Here is a 19,920-nt window from a genome sequence, read left to right as displayed (position 1 = left end):
TGAGTTTGTTTTTTCACCATTTATGTCACATTTCCTAAATATGAACAGGCATGAAATACTGAAGAAAACATTCTCATTAAATCTTCTTGCCAGCCCCCACTCAGGAGGTTAATTTGATGGCACATCCTACATTTAATCTAGGGTCTAATCTCTAGAGAAGAGTCCGAATACCACTTTCATTTACAAGACTCTTCCTTCTCTTTCTTGCCAGTTAATATTCTGCACCTGCTTCTACATTCCTTATTTTGGAAGCCTGGAAGCATGTCAGAATTTTCCTGTGATATTTCTACCATAACATCCTAGCCAGCCCTTTAACGTAAAGAGGTGTGGTCTGGATGGAGGGGTAGGCCAGCCCTCCTATTCTGTTTCTTTCCTAAATACTGCACATGGCCAACAAAAAGCAATCTTCCTTGATGGAAGAGAGAACATTTACTTCACACAGCCCTATGGAAAAGTTTTTGTATTTTGATCATTGAAGAATTTCAGTTGTCCCCCTTCAGTGTATGTATATCATGCAGAACAGAGGGACCCATCTTACTTCTTTAGTGCTTCTACAAGAGCCAAGTAAATAATTCCATTAAGTGTGCAGGAAGGTTAGGGAGGCTCTTTCTTAGATAAAGCAGCCAGACCAAACTCTCTCTGTAGATACCTTCCGATTCATACAAATAACTTGAAAATGATCATATAAACTCTTCTGCAAATTCATCATGTCAGTTGATAGGAGAAGCCCAGATGCTTCATTGTACCTTAGTTTTGCTCGTATTACCTAAAAATTCTTTTATTCTTTTATGTAGCATACACCAGATATGTGTAGTAAAGTTATTCCTAGAAAAGTTGTGGTGAGCTCTATGGTGCCACTGGACAGTTAGTGGTGGGAATTTTGACATCTCCAGGACAAAAGAAGTACGCTCAAGGAAAGAATCTGACTCTGGCCCTGGGCTCAGAAAACAGGCCCAGATTAAAAACATTTACATTGGCAGAACATTTAACATGTGTGGCAGTCCCTTTGTCTCTTGGAAGCCCATTTTGTCTCACTCTTCCTGCCTAGCTCCCCAGAAAGACGTTTACAGGATTTTTGCTTATTTCCTTGCGTGTGCCTTGACTCAAAACTAATCTTATCTTTCTACTTGTAACTAAAGTGGTTTAAAAGAGGACTGAAAAATAAAAAGTTTACTTTAGCCTCAGAAATGGCTGGAGTCATGTTATAGTTTTGTCTAATTGTTTTTTCAATCCTCGCTCCTGCCCTAGGAATATTTGACCAAGCTGGACTTGGCCAAAAAGTAAATTTAGAGATGCAATTAAAACATTCTATTCATTAAGTAAATTTATATCTATATGTGTTAGGAAAAGGATGAAGAAAGTGAGGGTATATGGCCTATGGAGGTGTGGTGAGGTCTGGGGCAAAGGAGATGCCTTTGGGGGGCCCATGCTGGGAATCCCTTGCCCCTGAGGAACTAGCCACATGACACGGTATAGTACAGACTAAAATTTAATCAGGTCATGGAGGAGTTAAGATGGTAGTAGAGGCAGAGAGAGAGAGAAGAGGAGGAGGAGAGTAGAGAGGTATAGAAGTTGAGAGGAGTAGAGGAGTAGAGGCCCTGAGCACCTGGAGGGAGAGGAGGCAAGGGATAGGGGAGGAGAGGGTCACGGTGGGGAGAGCAATAGAGAGAGGAGGGCAGGAGAAGCAAGAGACAGAGGAGAAGGCAAACAGCCCCTTTTATGTTGTCAGGTCACTGGGGCCGAGCATACCTGGCTATTGCCAGGTACCTGAGGGGAGGGTTATCCCTGGCTGTTGCTAGGAAACTGAGGGGTGGACTTTACAGAATCCCAACATTCCCATTTGGGTTTAATTAAAAAAGAGAAATCGGAGGCAATGGTGGAGCAGGAATAGGGTTGTTTTTATCTCTGACTTCTTCACGCTTGATTTGTGGCGATGTTTCAAGAGAGTCTAGAAAAGTGGAATTGGGGATGTTTATCCAGTCTCAGAGTTGGCTATTTCCTTGTTGTCCAGGGTCTGTGGAACCATCTGAGGATAGGTCAGAAGAAACAGGTTCAATAGAGAAACGTCTGTGTCTGCAAGAGAAGCCTGAAGCATCTGTAGGTTGCTTCTCTGGATCTGTTCTAGATGTAATGAGCGCATGAACTTAAGACGCTGGAACACACATACGTATACATACATTATGGGTAGAGAGTAAGTGCATTTAGAAGAAATAAAAAATTTTGTAGGAGCAGTCCTAGTGCTGCCATTCCTCCCCATCTCTTATTATAAAAAGGAGGAAAATGGGAGGGGGAGGCCGATGGTTAAAGGAGAATAGGGTTGCCCAGTCTCATTGGCTACTTCCTGCTGCCTTGGGGTTTCATAGGGGTGCAACTGGCTTTCACTATCGGGGTCCACCTGGCAAATGTTCACATCAGGATCCTGCATGGACAGTGGCTTGTAATCCTGTAACAGGAACTGATTAATAGTTTGGTGACAATTTTTTTTTTAATCTATCGATGAAGGAATGTAAAATCAAAATTGATAAGGCAGGGAGCAAATAGTCAAATGATGAGATAGGAGGGGTCAGGGTGGGGAACCTCTTTTCATTAACCAGACCATTGGCAGTATGTATAGTTTTAGAGGTTTGAAATTTTCTAGGAGACATCTAAGTGGGGAGCCTGGTGATACATTCTGAGACATTGAGTTGCCCATTGGGACAAAAGGGGGAGCAGAGGAAGAGCTACTGAGTTATCTCAAACTAGTGTCCCAGTGGATAAACTCTGTAGAGAAAATTCTGCTGATGTCCAGGGGTCCAGAGTTGTCACTCAGACTCCTGGAGGCTGTGTCAGGTCCTGGACCTGGCAGAAAATGCCCCCACCAAGCCTGGACTTCAGTGCTAACACTGGCTGCAAGAGCCCTGGGGTGAGCTGAGAGGTGTTCCCGAGGACGTTTTCCCAATGGTCAATGCCTGTCTCAAACCTGTAGCTGCAGAGAACTAACCTTCCTCTCCCACAAAGACTGGCCAAACCTTGTTTGGGAAATCAGGAGTTCTCTTTGATAACCCGAGTGGTAACCCCTATTAATCTGTCAGTGTTTGTGTGAGAGTCTTAGCCACAATCTGGTATCAGGAAAAAGTGAAACCATGTGGCATGTGGTTGATCTATCTCAGTGGCCCACATGGCGAGAGCTATTGTCATGAAAAGAAAGAAAATCTTTTAGATGTACATTTGAAATCTAGAGAAATCCCACCCTTTAGAATATATAGTGAGCTTTAGGCAGATGTACTTATCTGGGTGGAGTTATATTTGGTCCATGCGAGGCAGATCTGATTGGGTTTCCTGTAGCTTATATGTTTATAAAAGAGATTACAGGAGTTAACAATATAAAAATTCTTTAAGATGAGCTTTTGTAGAGCAGAAGGAGAAAGAATTATGTATTTGAATCATATAGTAGAAAAGAAATGTTTAGTAAGTAGAAACATGAAGCATTAATGGAAACTGAGTTTACATAAGAAAATAACTCGTCATATTTTTGAAAGCTTATATTTAAACTAATTTTTAGAAAATAGCAGTCTGTTTCTTTCAGTGGTTAGGCAGCAACTACCTTAGCTGTCAATGAAATAAAAAGTCTGGCTTACATTAAATAAAACCTTATTCTAGCAGGCATATCAATTAAAAAGTAAGAGTCAACAGTTCTCCTAGGTCTCTATTGTCTTCACGGCAACTTGGACGCATCAGTCTGGCTTTGGAGTATATAAGATACAGGGCCCTATTTTTGTGGACTAGATGAATACATATCACGAGAAATGACTCACTTTGCTTTAGACAAATCATTTGACTCCAAAGCATCCAATTTTGTCCACTCTGTTTCTCAGTGGTTATTCCACCACAATCTAGGAAGCCTCTTGAATGAGCATTCATGTCTTCTGAGACCTTGTGCGGGTCAACTGTCAATGGCTTTGGGAGATTCTGTCAGTCATGATTTAAATATTAATGATTGACAGGTTTTGACAAGATTGAGGGCTTTATTGATTACAGCACATTATAACTTAATGGCGGTAATAAAAATTCATAAAGACAGAATAAGATTGAAAATAGTAAAGAGGAATAAACATGTGTTGTGTTTGGGACAGGAACTAGTGCACACAGGTGAGAGTACAGTTGATACTCTGGATGCGCTCATGAACGGGGAGGAGGCGTGGTTTTGTGGCAGTAGAGCAAGGTTAGGTCTCTGGCAGGCAGAAGCCCTGAACTAGTGGTTCCGGACATGGGATGGCGCCACACCACCCCCGGTGGAGAGGGGAAGTAGAGGTGCTACCAGCACAGCTATCCACCGTGGTGGGGGACCATGTGCATGTTCTGGCTAAGCTGCTGCCTCCTGGATGCCCACTTGCTGGCTGGCTCTTTGGCTCTGGCTCTGTTGGTTCCAGGTGGTTAGCTCCCGATTCCTGCCCAGGGCCAGGCACTGCCTCGCCCCTTGGTGACCTCCCGTGGGACCAGATGCCCACCTACCAGCTCCTAGTCACACAAACCAGGGGGTCCAAACAAAGCCACGAATAAGGCAGTAGCTGGAGCTAGAAGCAGATAGAAAGAGTCTGGAACAGAGTCTGGGATGACGAAAGCACATGTGGGTTGGGAACAGTCAGATCTAGCAAACAGAGTCCCAGACAGGAGGCTAAGGGAAGAGCCAGACCCGCTCTTTCTGGTAAACCAGCACTCAGGGCAAATCAGCAGATGGCATGAGCTAGAAGTGGGCTACCGTTGTGGGAGAGTAAGTCTTGCAAACAGAGCACGTAGTGGAACCCAGGGGTGGGACCAGGCTCCTTCTCTACACAGCAAGCCGGGCAACAGGTAGAGGAACAGGGAACCTATTCTCTGAATTGCTAACAAAGGAGTGCAGTTTACTGTTTTCTGATATTGTAAATTAAACCAAAGCATCCCAGGAAATAAGGACAGACAGTGGCAAAGACTGGCTGGTGGGTGAGAGTAGGGATAACGGCCCCATCAGCAATGGGGCTACACTTGGGGGCAGTGCTCCACAGAGCCCGTGCTCCAAAATGAGAGATGCTTATCCAGGTCTGGCCTGGCATCAGTAAAAGAAGGAAGAAATATTGTACCGAAGGGCAAAAGTCCTAAAACAAGGGTCAGTAAAAACATCTGTCCTCAGTAGTAGCTTTAAGCTCAGGAACTCTTCTCTGGCAAAAAATGGATGCTTATTCTGACCAATGTGGGGAGTGAGTGTACCAGTTCTCTGAAGTTTAGGCTAGTCACTGTTGCTAGGTAAACCTCACCCCTCAGTATGCACTACCCCAGTGACCTGACACTAGAAAAGAGGCTGATTCCCCCCCCCCTTGCTTTTCTTGCTTCTTTTGACCTCCTCTCTCTCTCTCTCACTCTTGCTCTCCTCCCATTGTCCTTCCTCTCCCTCTTCCCTTCTCTGCTCTCTCTGCAAGTGCTCAGGGCCAGGCAATACTTCTCTACTTCTCTACTTCTCTCCTCTCTACTTTTTTCTTCTGTCTCTCTGCCTCTATTATCCACTTAACTCCCCCATGACCTGAATAAATTCTACTCTGTACTACACGGTCATGTGGCTAGTCCCTCAGGGGAAAGGGATTCCCAGAATGCACCCCCAGAGGCATTTCCCTTGCCCCAGGTCTCACTGCACTTCAGTGGGTCACATTCCCCCAACTCTTTTCATCCTTTTTCTAACAATATCAATATTTATATCTATATATCTATATCTATCTCTATGTGTACATCTATATGTGTATGTATATAATTTATAACAATACTATGATATAATACTATGACTCAATGTGACTTAATATTGACTGCAAACCTAACAGGATCAGGAGTCACCTCCGAAAGTTGTCTTTGGGAACACTGTGGTGGGTTATGTTGGCAAGGTCATCTGAGGCGAGAAGACCCGTCTCCATGGCTTGACTGCAAAAGCAAGTAGGCTGAGCATAAGTGTTCATCAGTCTGCTTCCCCATCTTGGATGTGATATGACCAGCTGCTTCAGGCTCTTGCTACCTTGACTTGCCCATGGTGAACTGTATGCTGAACATCAAACCTTTTATAAGTGAGTTATTTTTTTTAGGGTATTTTATCACAGCCTTGAGAGAAGAAACTAAGATGCTTAACAGTGGACTTTATATAAAATCTCATATTTACTCTGCAGAATTCTTTGTAGTGGATTCTTTCATCTCCCCACTATAGAGTTAAGACAAAGGAAGTTCCAAAATGTAAATTCTTGGCTTTCTAATGTTTGTTCTTATATCCTGAAATTTATTGGATTATTTTATAAAGTTTTCTCTTTAGCTTTTTGGATGCATACTGAAGTATTGACAGAGTTTTTTGTTACCTGTTTGTTATCTGTATGGCCTTTCTCTTGCTGATGTTGAGATTAGAACAATATTTGTCTAGCTCTTTTAAGGGTGGTGTTAGGTTGATTTTTTGTTGAAATTCTTTTTTATACCAGTCATTTATAACTTCCGTATCAGATACCTATATCTTACAAGACTGGACAGAGCATATGAATAGCCTCAAAAGATTTCATCTTTACATTTTTCCTTTGATTTCTTTTATAACCTATTGGTGATTCAGAAGTGTGTTGCTAAATTTCCATGTACTTGGGAATAGCCTTTTGTTGGGTGTAGGGTGAAGAAATTTTTCCATCTATAGACGGGTATATTGTCCTATTGACAGTGTCCTTTGTAGTTTCCTGAGGTCCCGTTTATCAATTGTTCTTCTTAGAGCCTGAGCCATTGCTGTTCTTTTCAGGAAATTATCTCCTATGACAATGCATTCAAAACTTTTCCCCACTTTCTCTTTTACTAGATTCAGTGTATCCAGTTTTACACTAAGGACCTTGATCCACTTGAACTTGAGCTTTGTTCAGGGAGGTTCTAAACAAAGAATTCTCAACAGAGTAATCTCAAATGGCTGAGCACATTCAACATCCTTAGTCATCAGGAAAATGTAAATCAAAATGGTCCTTAGACTCTACCTTACACCAATCAGAATGGTTAGTATAAAAAACTCAAGCAACAGAAAATATTGGAGAGGATGTGGAGAAAAGAACACTCCTCTGTTGCTGGTGGGATTACAAATTTGTACAACCACTCTGGAAATCAATTTGGCAGTTTCTCAGATAATTGGAAATAGTTCTTCTTGGGCGATTAGGCATCTCTCTTACCCACTACAGTCCTCAATGGTTGCAAGCACCAAGGCCTCAGAAACAGCTCAGTCCTGTGGAGGACAGGAGGAAGTCTGCATCGCTCCTGGGGAGCTCCTGCATTGATGGACACTGGGGATGTCTTAACGGTGCAGCAGTGAACCTTGGTATTATACCTCAGGGGGGAAAAAGACTTTTGATAATGGCATGCTTTTCCAGGCTGGAGACTGTAGTGCCCAAAGCCTAGGCAGAGCAGCAAAGGCTACAAGTGACAGATTTAAGGGAAACGATGAAAGCAGTGTTAAAAGAAAAGTTTATAGCAGTTAAGTGCTTTCATAAAGAAATTAGAGAGATTTCATAGCAGCAACTTTAACAGCATAGCAAAAGCTCTAAACCAAAAAGAAGAAAACACACCAAGAAGAGTAGACAGCAGAAATAATCAAACTCAGGATTTTAGTCAAAATTGAAACAAAGAGATCGATACAAAGAATCAACAAAATCAAAAGCTTTTTCTTTGAAAAAAATCAACAAGATAGACAAACCTTTACCCAAACAAACTAAAAGGCATAGAGACAGATTAACAAATTAACAAAATTAGAAATGAAAACAGACCTAACAACAGAAACTGAGAAAATCCAAAAAATTATTCAGTGCTACTTCTATAACCTGCACTCCACATCATTGAAAAATCTGAAAGACGTAGACAATTTTCTCAATAGATAGCCAAAGATGAATATATCTCCTATGTTTGTGAAAGGGTGGGATTAACATATTAACCATGACCATTTTGCCAAAAGCAATCCTCAGATTCAATGCAATGCCTCTCAACATCTCAACATGATGCTTTACAGAACTTAAAAGGACAGTATTCAACTTCATATGCAAATAAAAAAGCCAGGATTTCTAAAACAATCCTGAATAATCAAAGCACTTCTAAAGAATCACTATTGCTGATTTCAAGCTGTACTAAAGATCAATACTAATAAAAACTGCATGATATTGGCATAAAAACAGACAGATTTGTCAATGGAATGGAATCAAAGACTCATAAGTAAATCCAAACACATATAGACACGTCCATTTTGACAAAGGAGATAAATTATACAGTGGCAGCAAAAAGAACCTTCAACAAATGATGCTGGTCTAACTATTCTTCTGCAGAATGAAAAAAGATCCATATCCACTACTCTGTACAAAACTCAAGTCTAAGAGGATTAAAGAGCTCAATATAAAACCAGATACACTAGGTTGGTAGAAGAGTAAGTGGGGAATAACGTGGAATGAATTAGTATGGGAGACAATTTCCAGAACAGAACACCAATAGCTCAGGCACTAAGATCAACAATTTAAAAATGGAACCTCATGAAACTGATAAACTTCTGTCAATAAGACAAAACCAAAAATGGCAGCCTATAGAATGGGGAATGATCTGTCAATCCCACATTTGACAGAAAGCTATTATCTAATATACATATAAACTAGGTATTAGCAAACCAAATCATATGGTTAAGAAATGGAATACAGATCTAAACAGAATTCTTGACTCAGAAATCTCAAATAGCTGAGAAAGACTTGAAGAAGTTCATCATCCACAGCTATCAGGTAAATGCAAATCAAAATAATTCTGAGTTTCCATCTTGCACTTGTTAGAATGTCTAAGATCAAAACCTCAAGGAGCAGCACATGTTGGCCAGGATGTGGAGCATGGGAACACTCTTCCATTGTTGATGGGAATAAAAAATTGTACAACACTTTGAAAATCAATTTGACCACTTATCAGAAAATTGGGAATATCTCTACTTCAATACCCAGCTAAAACACTATTAGGAATATACACAAAAGATGTTCTATAATCCCACAAGGACACTTGCTCAACCATGTTCTTAGCAGCTTTCGTTGTATAGCCAAAAATTGGACAAAACCTGGATGTCCCTCAACTGAAAAATGTATAAAGGAAATGTGGTACAACTACACAATGAAAAACCACTCAGCTATTAAAACCAAGAACATCATGAAATTTGAAGGCAAATAAATGTAACTATAAAAGATCATCCTGAATGAGGACATCTAGACCAAGAATGACAAATGTGGTAAGAAGCCACTTATAAGTAGACATTAGCAATAAAGTACAGAATGACCATGCTATGATCACAGACTCATAGAAGCTGAACAACAAAGATGGTTCAAGTGGAGATGCATGAATCTCACTAAGAAGGGCAATAGTATAGGCATCTCGGGTAGATGGAGTGAGATGCCAGTACAGTGGTGGAGTAGGGATGGAAACAGGAAGGAGAAATAAGGTGGGGGTAGAATGGAAGAGGAGAGTAATGGGAGAGACAAGTGAAAATTCTTTGGATGAGCTAGAAACATAGGGAATGGAAACTCTCAGGTATTTATGAGGGTGACCCTAGCTAAGACTCTTAGCAACAGGGGATATGATGCCTGGACTGGCCATCTCCTATAACCAGGCAAGAATTCCAGTGGACAGATTGGGAAACCAACCCAGCCACAGAACCTTCAACCTGCAATTTGTCCTGCCTACAGAAATTGCAGGGGTAAAGATGAAGAAGAAATAGAAAGAGTGGCTACCAATGACTAGTCCAGCTTGAGACCCATATCATGAGAAAGAGCCTACCCCTGACACTGTTAATGATAACCTGCTATACTTGGAGACAGTAGCCTACAATAATTGTCATCTGAGAGGCTTTATCCAGAAACTGATGGAAAGAGACGCAGAGACCCATAGCCAAGCATTAGGAAGAGCTTGGGGAATCCTGCAGAAGACGATGTATTGTCTGGCTTTGTGTGTCAACTTGACACAAGCTAGAGTCATCCAAGGGGATGTCTCAGTTTAGGAAATGCCTCTTTGAAATCTAGTTGTAAGGCATTTTCTTAATTAGTGATCAACAGGGGAGGACCCAATCCACTAGGTTGCCATCCCTAGGTTTCTAGTCCTGGGTTTCATAAGAAATCGGACTTAGCAAGCTATGTGAAACAGGCAAGTACACAGCACTCCTCTATAGCATCTGCATCAGCTTTTATCTCTAGCCCTGTGTAGTTGCTGTGTTCTCATGCTAATTATGTTACACAAATACATGTTTGCAGTGTACCACTGTAGGACTAAAGGAAACCTATTACCAGTTTTTGACTGGTCAATAACGTTACTGGAAGCCAATGTTTGGACTGGGGAAACAGATATGAGATTTTTAGGATTCCTGGGAAGGGACCAAGAAAGGCGTAAGAGGGGATTTCACCATGAGGAGGAAATACAAGCCATACTGGGAAGGAGCAGGAGGGAGACAGCCTAAGACAGATTCAGTCTTAGAAATAAAAAAAAAAATGGGAGATGTGAAGAGCTCTTGGGGCTGTTTTAACATTATTGACAAGAATATTTATACTGGGCTAGGACAAGGGAGTAGGCTCAAACTAGAATTTGACATTGGGCTTGACAAGGCTCAAGATGAATACAATTGAGGAATGTGTACTTTGTGTGTTGATCATTTCACTAAGTTCCTGAATCATGGGACAGTAATCATGGGACGGTTTGTTTGTTCCTTAACTATTCTGTTTATGCCTTCTCTGTTCCTTGACTACTTTGTCTTTGACTTAGAACTGACCCTATTCTTTGCCTGGTATAAGATCAGACTGGAAAAAAATCCTGCTTCAGCACTGGCTAGAGTCATGTTATAATGTTATCTCATTGTCTTTTTATTTTTAATCCTCACTCCCTCCCTTGATACCCTGTTTACTGAATAAACTGGAGTGGAAATATAATCAAAACTTAACACTACTTAATCTGTCTCTAAGATAAAATTTGACAAGCAGAAAAAAAAGAAAGGGAAGGCAATAAGGAGGGGGAGAGAAGAGAAGAGAAGAAAAGAGAAGAGAAGAGGAGAGGAGAGGAGAGGAGAGGAGAGGAGAGGAGAGGAGAGGAGAGAAGAGAAGAGAAGAGAAGAGAAGAGAAGAGAAGAGAAGAGAAGAGAAGAGAATAGAAGAGAAGAAAGTTACCCCTGACTGGAAAACCATTCCTTCATCTAACATCTATCCTACACTGACCATTTCACAACTATATTTTAATTTGTGAGCCTTATAGCTTCAATTTTCTCTATATAGGTAGGCTTTCTATCTGCTTCAGAAAGGCAGTCAAAATTACAGAAATAGTATACAAGATTCAATTTCCATATATCAAGGGTATCATGACTTGTGTGTGGGAGGAAAGAGATTCAGAATGGTAAGCTCAGCTTACTAGTTTATCATATAAATTATCATGCATAGTATAGGTTTTTATTAGTTATTGGTTTGTATGGTGGCTTGTTCATGTTTGAGAATACAAGATGGTAATTTCAGGAATTGCACATTTTGGGAATTACCAAACCTAAGTCTACATGAAAGGTGATGCCTTAGTTATTCTTCCTGTGCTTATGACAAAATGCTTTATCAAAAGAAACATAAGAAGAAAAGGGTTATTGGCTCTCAGTTCAAAAGTATAGTTCACCATTTTACAAAAATCAAATCAACAGGAATTAGAGGCCACTGTTTACCTGGCATGCAAAGTTAAGGAGCTGAGAACTCAGCTCTCTTTGTTCTTTTTGTATAGTCTCTGGTCCCAGTCAGTCCAGGGAATTTTTCTATCCACAAAGAGTGGGTCTTTCTACCCTTATCAGCCCAATCATATAATATACTACCTTGCATGCCAGAAGCCAAGTCCTGATGACTACAGAGCTCAGGTAGATGGCTGAAGTCAAGCATCACACTGCACATAGATGTTTATATCAGGTTTACTCAAAACTGACAAAACTTGAAACCAAGCATGGCATCCTTTGATGGGTGAATGAATAGAGTGCATTACAACCAGAAAGCAGAATGTTATTCAGCACCGAGAACAAATGAGATATTAAGCCCTGAAAATGCATTAAGAAAACAAAATTCACATGAGAAAAACCAGTTTAAGAGAGAGTAAATGTCTGATCTCAGCTACAGATAATGGAAACTGAGTATACTCAGTATAGAGGGGAGACAGGGCAAACAGGAGACAGGGATGGTGAAAGCATTTGGTATGATGTCATTCATCCAAACTTTAGATCTAAGTTTATCTTTTAGAGCCATGGTGTGTACCCTAATGGAAGCTTTGGGAAATGCTGACAAGCAGGGGTGGATCACCAGTGGAATAATATCTGAGAGTCTTGACATTGGGAAAAAAACTGTACTGGGCCAGGGCTGGAAGAACTCTCTTTGCCATTCAATTTTAATGCAAATCTACAACTTCTCTTTCAATGTAGTCTGTTTTAAAAGTAAAGAAGAGTCATGACATTTGCAGAAAATGCATGTAACTGGGTATCATGTGCTCAGCAAAATAAACCAGATAAACCAGATACAGAAAACGGTAATATTTTTTCCTCAAATATAGAGCCTAGATTTGGTCTCTCTCTCTCTCTCTCTCTCTCTCTCTCTCTCTCTCTCTCTCTCTCTCTCTCTCTCTGTGTGTGTGTGGGGGGGGGGGGCTACTAAAAAGGGCTTCAAGAGAGAGGAGGAAGTCTTAAGTAAAATAGGCAATATGGGAACACAGTACATCTGATAAAACAAAGCCTAAGTTGGGACTATTTGAAAGCAGAAAATGTACTGGAATGGGGGAGGGGCAGAGAGGTAAGTAATGCAGGACAAACAAAATGAAGGAATAATAGCAACATAAATAAAGATGTCATACTATTCATAATCCACAAATCTGTATGCTAGCTGACAACTCCATTTAAAAAACCTTTTTTAAAGCAGAAGAAGACAGACCAAGCAGTACATTCCTGTAGTGCCTGCACCAGAGAAGCAAAGGCAGAAGAACTTAGTCCAGACTCAGGTGCACCTCATGGGAAAGACATTGTTCAAACAACAGAAAGAAAAGCCAAGGAGAAGACACTTACTAACCCTGTGACTCTAAGCTTCTCTATTATCATACTTCTCAGGACTTGTAATTTTCTTTCTTTACTCCATGAACTAAGCAAAATCCCCAAGTCTCTATGGCTCTGAATGTCTTGGTTTGGGGATGTAAGGGGAGGGGTATTAGTGTGGGTTAACTCCTTGTATTCAGAGACTGCCTTGTGATAGAATTTGTGTCTTTCCAATATTTTCTGCTCTCCCTTTCATTTTATAACTGGGTTCAATACCATCTTTTCCAAATCTGGTAGATTGTCTTTTATAATTTAGCAACAGCAACATTGCTCATCTTTTGGCCGCCAGACAAGACTTGTCAGAGATTCTAAGGACAAGCAGTGGGTGCATAAGAGAAAAGACTGCCTGTGCCATTAATAAGGTGCTGACGGGCAGGGTGCCTGACAGAGGTGGCAGACCTAATAAAATTGAGCCTCCACCCCCAGAGATGCCACCATGGGAGAAAAGACAAGATGGCCCCCAGCAGCAAGCAGGAGGCCGAGGCGGAGGGAGAGGTGGTTATGAACGTTCCTCATATGGAGGCCGAGGAGGTCATGAAGAAGGAGGGAGAGGTGGACGTGGTGGCTATGACCATTGTGGCCGAGGGGGAGGAAGAGGAAGTAAGCATCAAGGAGGCTGGACAGACGGAGGCAGTGGAGGTGGAGGTGGCTACTAGGATGGTGTTTATCGAGATTCGGGCTTCCAGCCCGGTAGCTGTCATGGCAGCCACAGCAGTGGCTACCGAGGTGGTGGCTATGGCGGTTTCCAAACATCTTCATATACAGGAAGTGGACACCAGGGTGGTGGCTACCAGCAGGACAATAGATACCACGATGGTGGGCACCATGGCGAACGAGGCATTGGTCGTGGGAGAAGAGGTGGTCGAAGAGGTTGAGGAGGATGCAGAAGCCAGGGAGGAGGCTGGGGACGAAGAGGGAGCCAGACTTATCACCAGGGGGGGCAGTTTAAACAGCACTTCCAGCACGGGGGCTATCAGTACACTCACTCTGGGTTTGGACAAGGAAGACATTACACTAGCTGAGGCTACAGACTCATATTTTGCTAGAGCTCAAGTAATAGAAACTTAGTTTCAGAACCCTGAATCCAACATCTATTTCGAATGAATATGAGACCACAGGTGGAAGGCACACTCCTGCCTAGGACAACCATTTGCTGGTCTTCATTCAGTTCTTTCTCTTTTTATTACTAAACAGTTTTACATAACACTGTTTATTTAAGAAACATATCTCTTCTTTCTATAAAAAACAAATCATAAAGGCAATTTAAGTTGCCTTTAATTGACCAGTAGATTAATCCAGTTGGAACATACATGCTTTTTTGAAGAAATTACTTAAATAAAATAGTTTACACACTTTCAATATGCAAGTTTTGAAAATGAGGATTTGCCTAGACTTTTTTTTATATTTGCTGCTGGGAAACCTTCCTTATATTAACAACGATGTGTGATTTTGTAAACTATCTGATGTCTGCTCTCTGAGCTTAGCTCTGCCCTGATTGGCATTTTACTCAGAGACTTCATCACCTTTCTTTCTGATAGACCTGGTGGGTTGGTTCCTGTTACATGAGCTCTTTTGCAGACGGCACATTCAGTAGCCTTATCCTGTTGGTGAAATCCTGTACCACATGCTCCTCCAAAACCCATGAACATGGCCAAAATCCATTAAGATGACAAAAGCAAACTAAGTTGTGAACCTTGGTACCTGTACCCACTTAGTTAAGTATAGCAACTCAACAGACCTGCATCTGTCTGAGACAGAAGTTCCTTCTTCAACCTTGTCTTTACTTGAAATTTGCTAGAAGAAATGGTGAGCAGACTAGCTTTATGCACTAGTTCGTGCTACTGGCTCAGCAAATGCAAGTTAGCTTGCTTTAGGCGAGAGACCTTTCTTGTGACAGAAGTGCACTACGAAGTGGGAGCGAGTCCTGCTCAGTGCAGGGGACCCTTCATTATTTCTGCAGAAGACAGAAGCCTGGCCGAGTCACCCTCCATGTCTGTACCGAAATCACTTGATGCTTCTGCCGGGTTTTTGTACGTGTAAACACTGTCAAGCTGTGAAAGAAAGTGGCTGGAGGTGTGTTTTGTGTGAGAGGTGAGCAATAAAGTTCCTGTACATTCAAAAAAAAAAAAAAAAAAAAAAAAAAAGAAGTACATCCAACTTTCAAACATTTCTTTACACTACCAAAAAAGGTTTATTTAAAACATCCAATGCTTACTTAAAGTACATGAGAAAGTCAGTTTGTATGTGCACAACACAAATGTATTACAAACTATAGGAAAATAATAGAAGTAGAAAATAAGCTATTCAAAGCCAGGCCAAGACCTTATCTTATTTGACATTAATATCTACCACATATTACTTTTAATAGAAATCAAACTGTATTCACTCAAATTTATTTTTTCAGTAAAAACATAGTTATTTGTTGTGTCTGGGAGTGGTGGTGGAACAAAAAGCCAATAAACTGATTTAGGCAGAGAAATAAAATAATCAGAAAATTATGTATAATGAAATTCAATGTAAAAAATAAGATGGAAAATGCTTCTTGGATTTTTGTGTGTGACAAATAATAGGAACTGACATATATACATATATATGTGTGTTTGTGTATATATCTATATCTCTATATGTATATATATACACATATATAGAGATATAGATATATACATATATACATACATGTATATATGTATATGTTATCCTTTCAATTATTCCTTTTTTCAATAACTTCCAAAATATTAGTCATTCGACATTTTGCTAGGTTACATAAAATATATAAAATGTTTAAGAGCCAAGTATAGTGGCACACATTTGTAAATTGTATTTGTAAATGCATCTGTAAATGGTAGCACTGGGGAGCTGGAAAGATGAAGATCATGAGTTCAAAGCCAGCTTGGATTATACAAGGAGGCTTTCTAGAAATAAAAATGTTAAGACATAATTCATGTCACTTTGGATGCTTTATCCAGTAGGTTGTACAGAAGATACAACTTTAGCTCACTTTGTCGCTCAGTGATAATTGGCTGATATGGTCTTGAATGACTCCATCACCCAGGAGAGTCCATAGACCAAGGACAGCATGAGCAATATTGCCTTCTGTCCACAATGGGGAGTCACAAAGTCTGAGAACAACTGTGTAGAAAGGTTGATGTCACCTGGCGATGGTGCAGCATCCCATGAGCAGGACTTTCCGAGACTGGGAGTATAACAACAAATATCAGGGGTTAATGTCCTGTACATTTCTTCATCTTATTTTTCAGTATTTTGTTTTCATTGTAACTTTAAATGGATCATTTTACACTGGATTGGGAGAGAAGATACTGCCTCTTTGGCGATATACTTTTAAATGGTTGTGAGAAAATAATCTTAAAAGCTCCCAGTCCAGGGAGATAGCTCGACTTTAAGGTAAAATGGGAACAGCAAAGGAACTGATTGATATATTGAGGGGAACTTAGGAGATAAGATTTCAAGAGGGGGATTTAAGGTATGTTTTAGGAAGGAAAAACAGCTTGAATTTCAAGTGTATTTGCCAGGAAGCTTAAGTGACTGACAGCAGGGGCAGAACCGCAAAGATAGCTGGGAAACCGGAAGGACTGAGGCTAGAGCTGGTGTTCCACAAGAAATCTGCATCAGTCATTTAGCAACGATGAAATAGCATTGAGTTATCTGGGTCTCACAGACTTTTAAGAGGCACAAAATGCACTGGCAACGACCTCCTAGAGAGCAGAGGACAAGGTGGGCTCTATAATAGCATGGTAGGTGTTATTATAGAAGAGGGTTGCCACTGGGCAGCGAGACTCCACAACAAGGCAAAGCTGACTTCTGGGAGACCTTGTGCAGTGTGGTTTACTTGATTTGGTGGTTATGTTGTAACAGGAAAGTTGGGGAATTTTACTAGGTGGAGCCTTGTTGGAGGAATTTGGCCACTGTGGATGGAGCATGAGTTGCTATAGCTCTACTTCCTGTTATTCTCTGTGTTTTCTAGGCACTGTTGGCTGTCAGTCTCCTGCTGCTGGCATCACATCTTCCCTTCTTGCTCCCTTATCTTCCCTTCATGATAGGCTTCACCCCTTGTGTCTACAATTGCTCCCCACTTACTTTTGCTTGGGTGCCTCCCCACCCCCCTCGTAAAAAGGCATCCGCATCACACCAAAAGAACATTCTCTGACATAACAGCAAGATTTGCCATATATGCTGTGCTCCTTGAGAAGCAGCTGAGACTCGGAATCAAAAGGTCCTGTTGCTGAAACCCAGCTCTGTGTACCTTCTGACTCTTATCCTCTCTATTTCTTTTCCTATTCTTTTAGTTACATTCTTGACCTCAAGAAGTTCCGAATTAAACAGGTGGCTCAGGTGTTAAATGCAGCCAGAAGAGTATGAAAATGTATTTTGTATTTGTTACTAAAGAAGATGGAGATTAAACACGAAATACTGAAATCCAGTTGCTGCCTTATTCATTTCAAGCTGCTTAACTGTACATTTATTAGACCTTGAAAGCCTGGACTCCTATCAGGCTGCCTGTTAAAGACAGTCATTTCTGGGTGCTAGAGAGATGCTTGGTGGTTAGAGTGTATACTGCCCTTGCAGAAGATCTTACCTCAGTATGTACTTCATCCAGCAGCGCACAGCTTTCTGTAACGCCAGCTCCAGGGGTGTGCTTTTGACCCCCACGAACACCCCAAACATGTTCCTACACACGGAAGGAAGGAATACTCACACATAGATACACATAACCACAATATACTCATACACATTCACATAAGTAGATATGCACACCCACACATACACAGATACACACACAGACACACATGAATGCACACACATGCACAGAGAATGGCCACGCACATACATGTACACACACAACGAGAAAAACAGAGAGAGATCTTTGAGGGGGGTTGTCTCTAAGCAAGCCACTTCTACTGCTCCATCCTCACTTGGGCTGTTGGGCATCTCAAGGCATATCCATCTTCCTACAGGGAGGTCTTTCCACACACACAGAGCCTTTGCCCAGCTCACATCTTTCTACAAAGCATTTGTCTTTCAAACCTCTTTTTTCTCAGTTCCCTTCAGATGCAGCAGCACTTTGAGTGGGTACACAATAAAGCCTCAGGAAGATGCCACCAAGGCTGCACAGGAAGCAGGAAGCTATGGGGAGCCAGGTCTCTTGCATCAGACTGGCTCATTAAATAATTCATTTAACAACTTCTCCCAAGACCCTGGTGCTACTTAATTACTTGCTTGCTTTCTTCTCTCTCTTTTCAACTTTTCTTTAATTGAAAATCCAAGCCAGGCATGTCACAGCCTGAGAAGTCTGATCGCTTGGAGACATCTTCTGTCTCATTAGGTGTCCAGCCACTGAAAAATGTATGATGGTTGAAGTAAAGGGTGCAAGCATAAACAACTACAGAAAAAACTAGATTTTCCGACAATACCTGACGAGGAAAACAGCACTTACAAACTGAACTTAGTTTTTTTCCTTAACAAGGGAAGCAATAAGCAGTAGCCATACAGTGTCTGAGGAGTCCAACCATGATTCGGGCAAAAGAGGACAGTAACACATGGTGGAGCCAGTAATTGGCAGGACACACAGCAAAATGAAGACAAGGCCTGTACCTCATTGTTACCTAAAGGGACTGAGAGAGCAAGTGGAGAGTCTGAACTTTGTACTTTAAGGATGGGTGGAATTCTCTGGAGCAATTTGAGTCTGAAATAGGGATCAAGTTGTACAGGAGGCAGGAGAATGATTTGATTTCATAAAACCTTGTGGGTTTCAAGAACAGCTAGGTTCTTAGGGTTCCCAGATACAGTGGTAACGCTTAGCAGTGGCCAAAGCAGATATGCCAGGAACCTACAGCCCTTTGTTAAATGCCTGTTCTGAGGGATACAAAAGCTTATTTTAAAAGAAAACTGTTCATTCCAGAAATAAATATAAAATTCTAGAGAGTCAAAGTGAATATGAACCACTCAAATAAAGCAACCTGGCTCCACCCTGCAATTGAGCATTTGGGGTTCATAAAACTCTTCCAATTCTTATACAAGTGGCCTCTGCTCTGTGGAGCTATGCCTTTCTCAAGAAGAAAATTGAGTTTAGAGATGCTGAAATGTTTGAGAGAGTCAGATAGGAAGAACAGAAGTTTTATGCTTTTCTGGGGTTTAAATTCATGACATTTTAGCTCCTGAGTAAAAATTGTAATGAGGAATAAGAAGCTGAGATTTGGACTAGAATGGGAGTTGCTGGTTTTCTGCTGGAAGGAAACTAGGTTGGTTCTAGACCCTCTCCATAGCGATCTCCTTGCCCAGAATCCTTAAAGTCATGGCCTGGTATTATCCCAGCCCTGTATTAGCTTTGACAACCTAAACGAAACATTGATGCTCCCTCAAGAGAGGCCATGAAGTCATCATTACAAGAAAAGTGCTTAACTGCTTAACGCTCTGAGTTTCAGTCACTGAATTGTTCTTTTACAGTTTAATTTTTTTTAACTCCCATAGACCTTCTGATATTTCTGTACTCTTAAATACAAAAAAAAAAAAAAAAAAAAAAAAAAAAAAAAAAAAAAAATCCATGCAATCACCATGACTAAGTCTTTGATGTACAGCCTAGAAGTTCAGTCCTAGAATTAAATCTAATTAATGATGTTTATATGATTATGACTTAGTTATGTGATAAATTGAAGCTACAGTTCCTTCTCTGTGTCAGGTAGAACAACAACATCGAGCTGATGGGGAAGAGGTTCTTCCTACAAAGATCTAGGGCATTCTCATTCTTTGGCCTAGCAAACTTTATAGTCTTTATAGTCTGTGCTTTCTCTCTCTCTCTCTCTCTCTCT

General features: G+C 41.0%; 1 pseudogene across 1 annotated transcript in view; it reads left to right on the top strand.

Annotated features, from left to right (window-relative positions):
- LOC308428019 (protein FAM98A-like) overlaps positions 1-14,118 on the top strand; it is a 74,834-nt pseudogene extending 60,716 nt beyond the window's left edge. The window contains exon 2 of the transcript in view: positions 13,353-14,118. The product of the transcript in view is annotated as a protein FAM98A-like (transcript). The remainder of the gene's footprint in view (positions 1-13,352) is intronic.
- The last annotated feature ends 5,802 nt before the right edge of the window (positions 14,119-19,920 follow it).

This window comes from Micromys minutus (genome assembly GCF_963924665.1).
Source record: "Micromys minutus genome assembly, chromosome: 12".
Classification (NCBI taxonomy): Eukaryota; Metazoa; Chordata; class Mammalia; order Rodentia; family Muridae; genus Micromys; species Micromys minutus.
The sequence above is the reverse complement of the archived record's forward strand: the minus strand, read 5'-3'. Positions and strand labels throughout refer to the sequence as shown.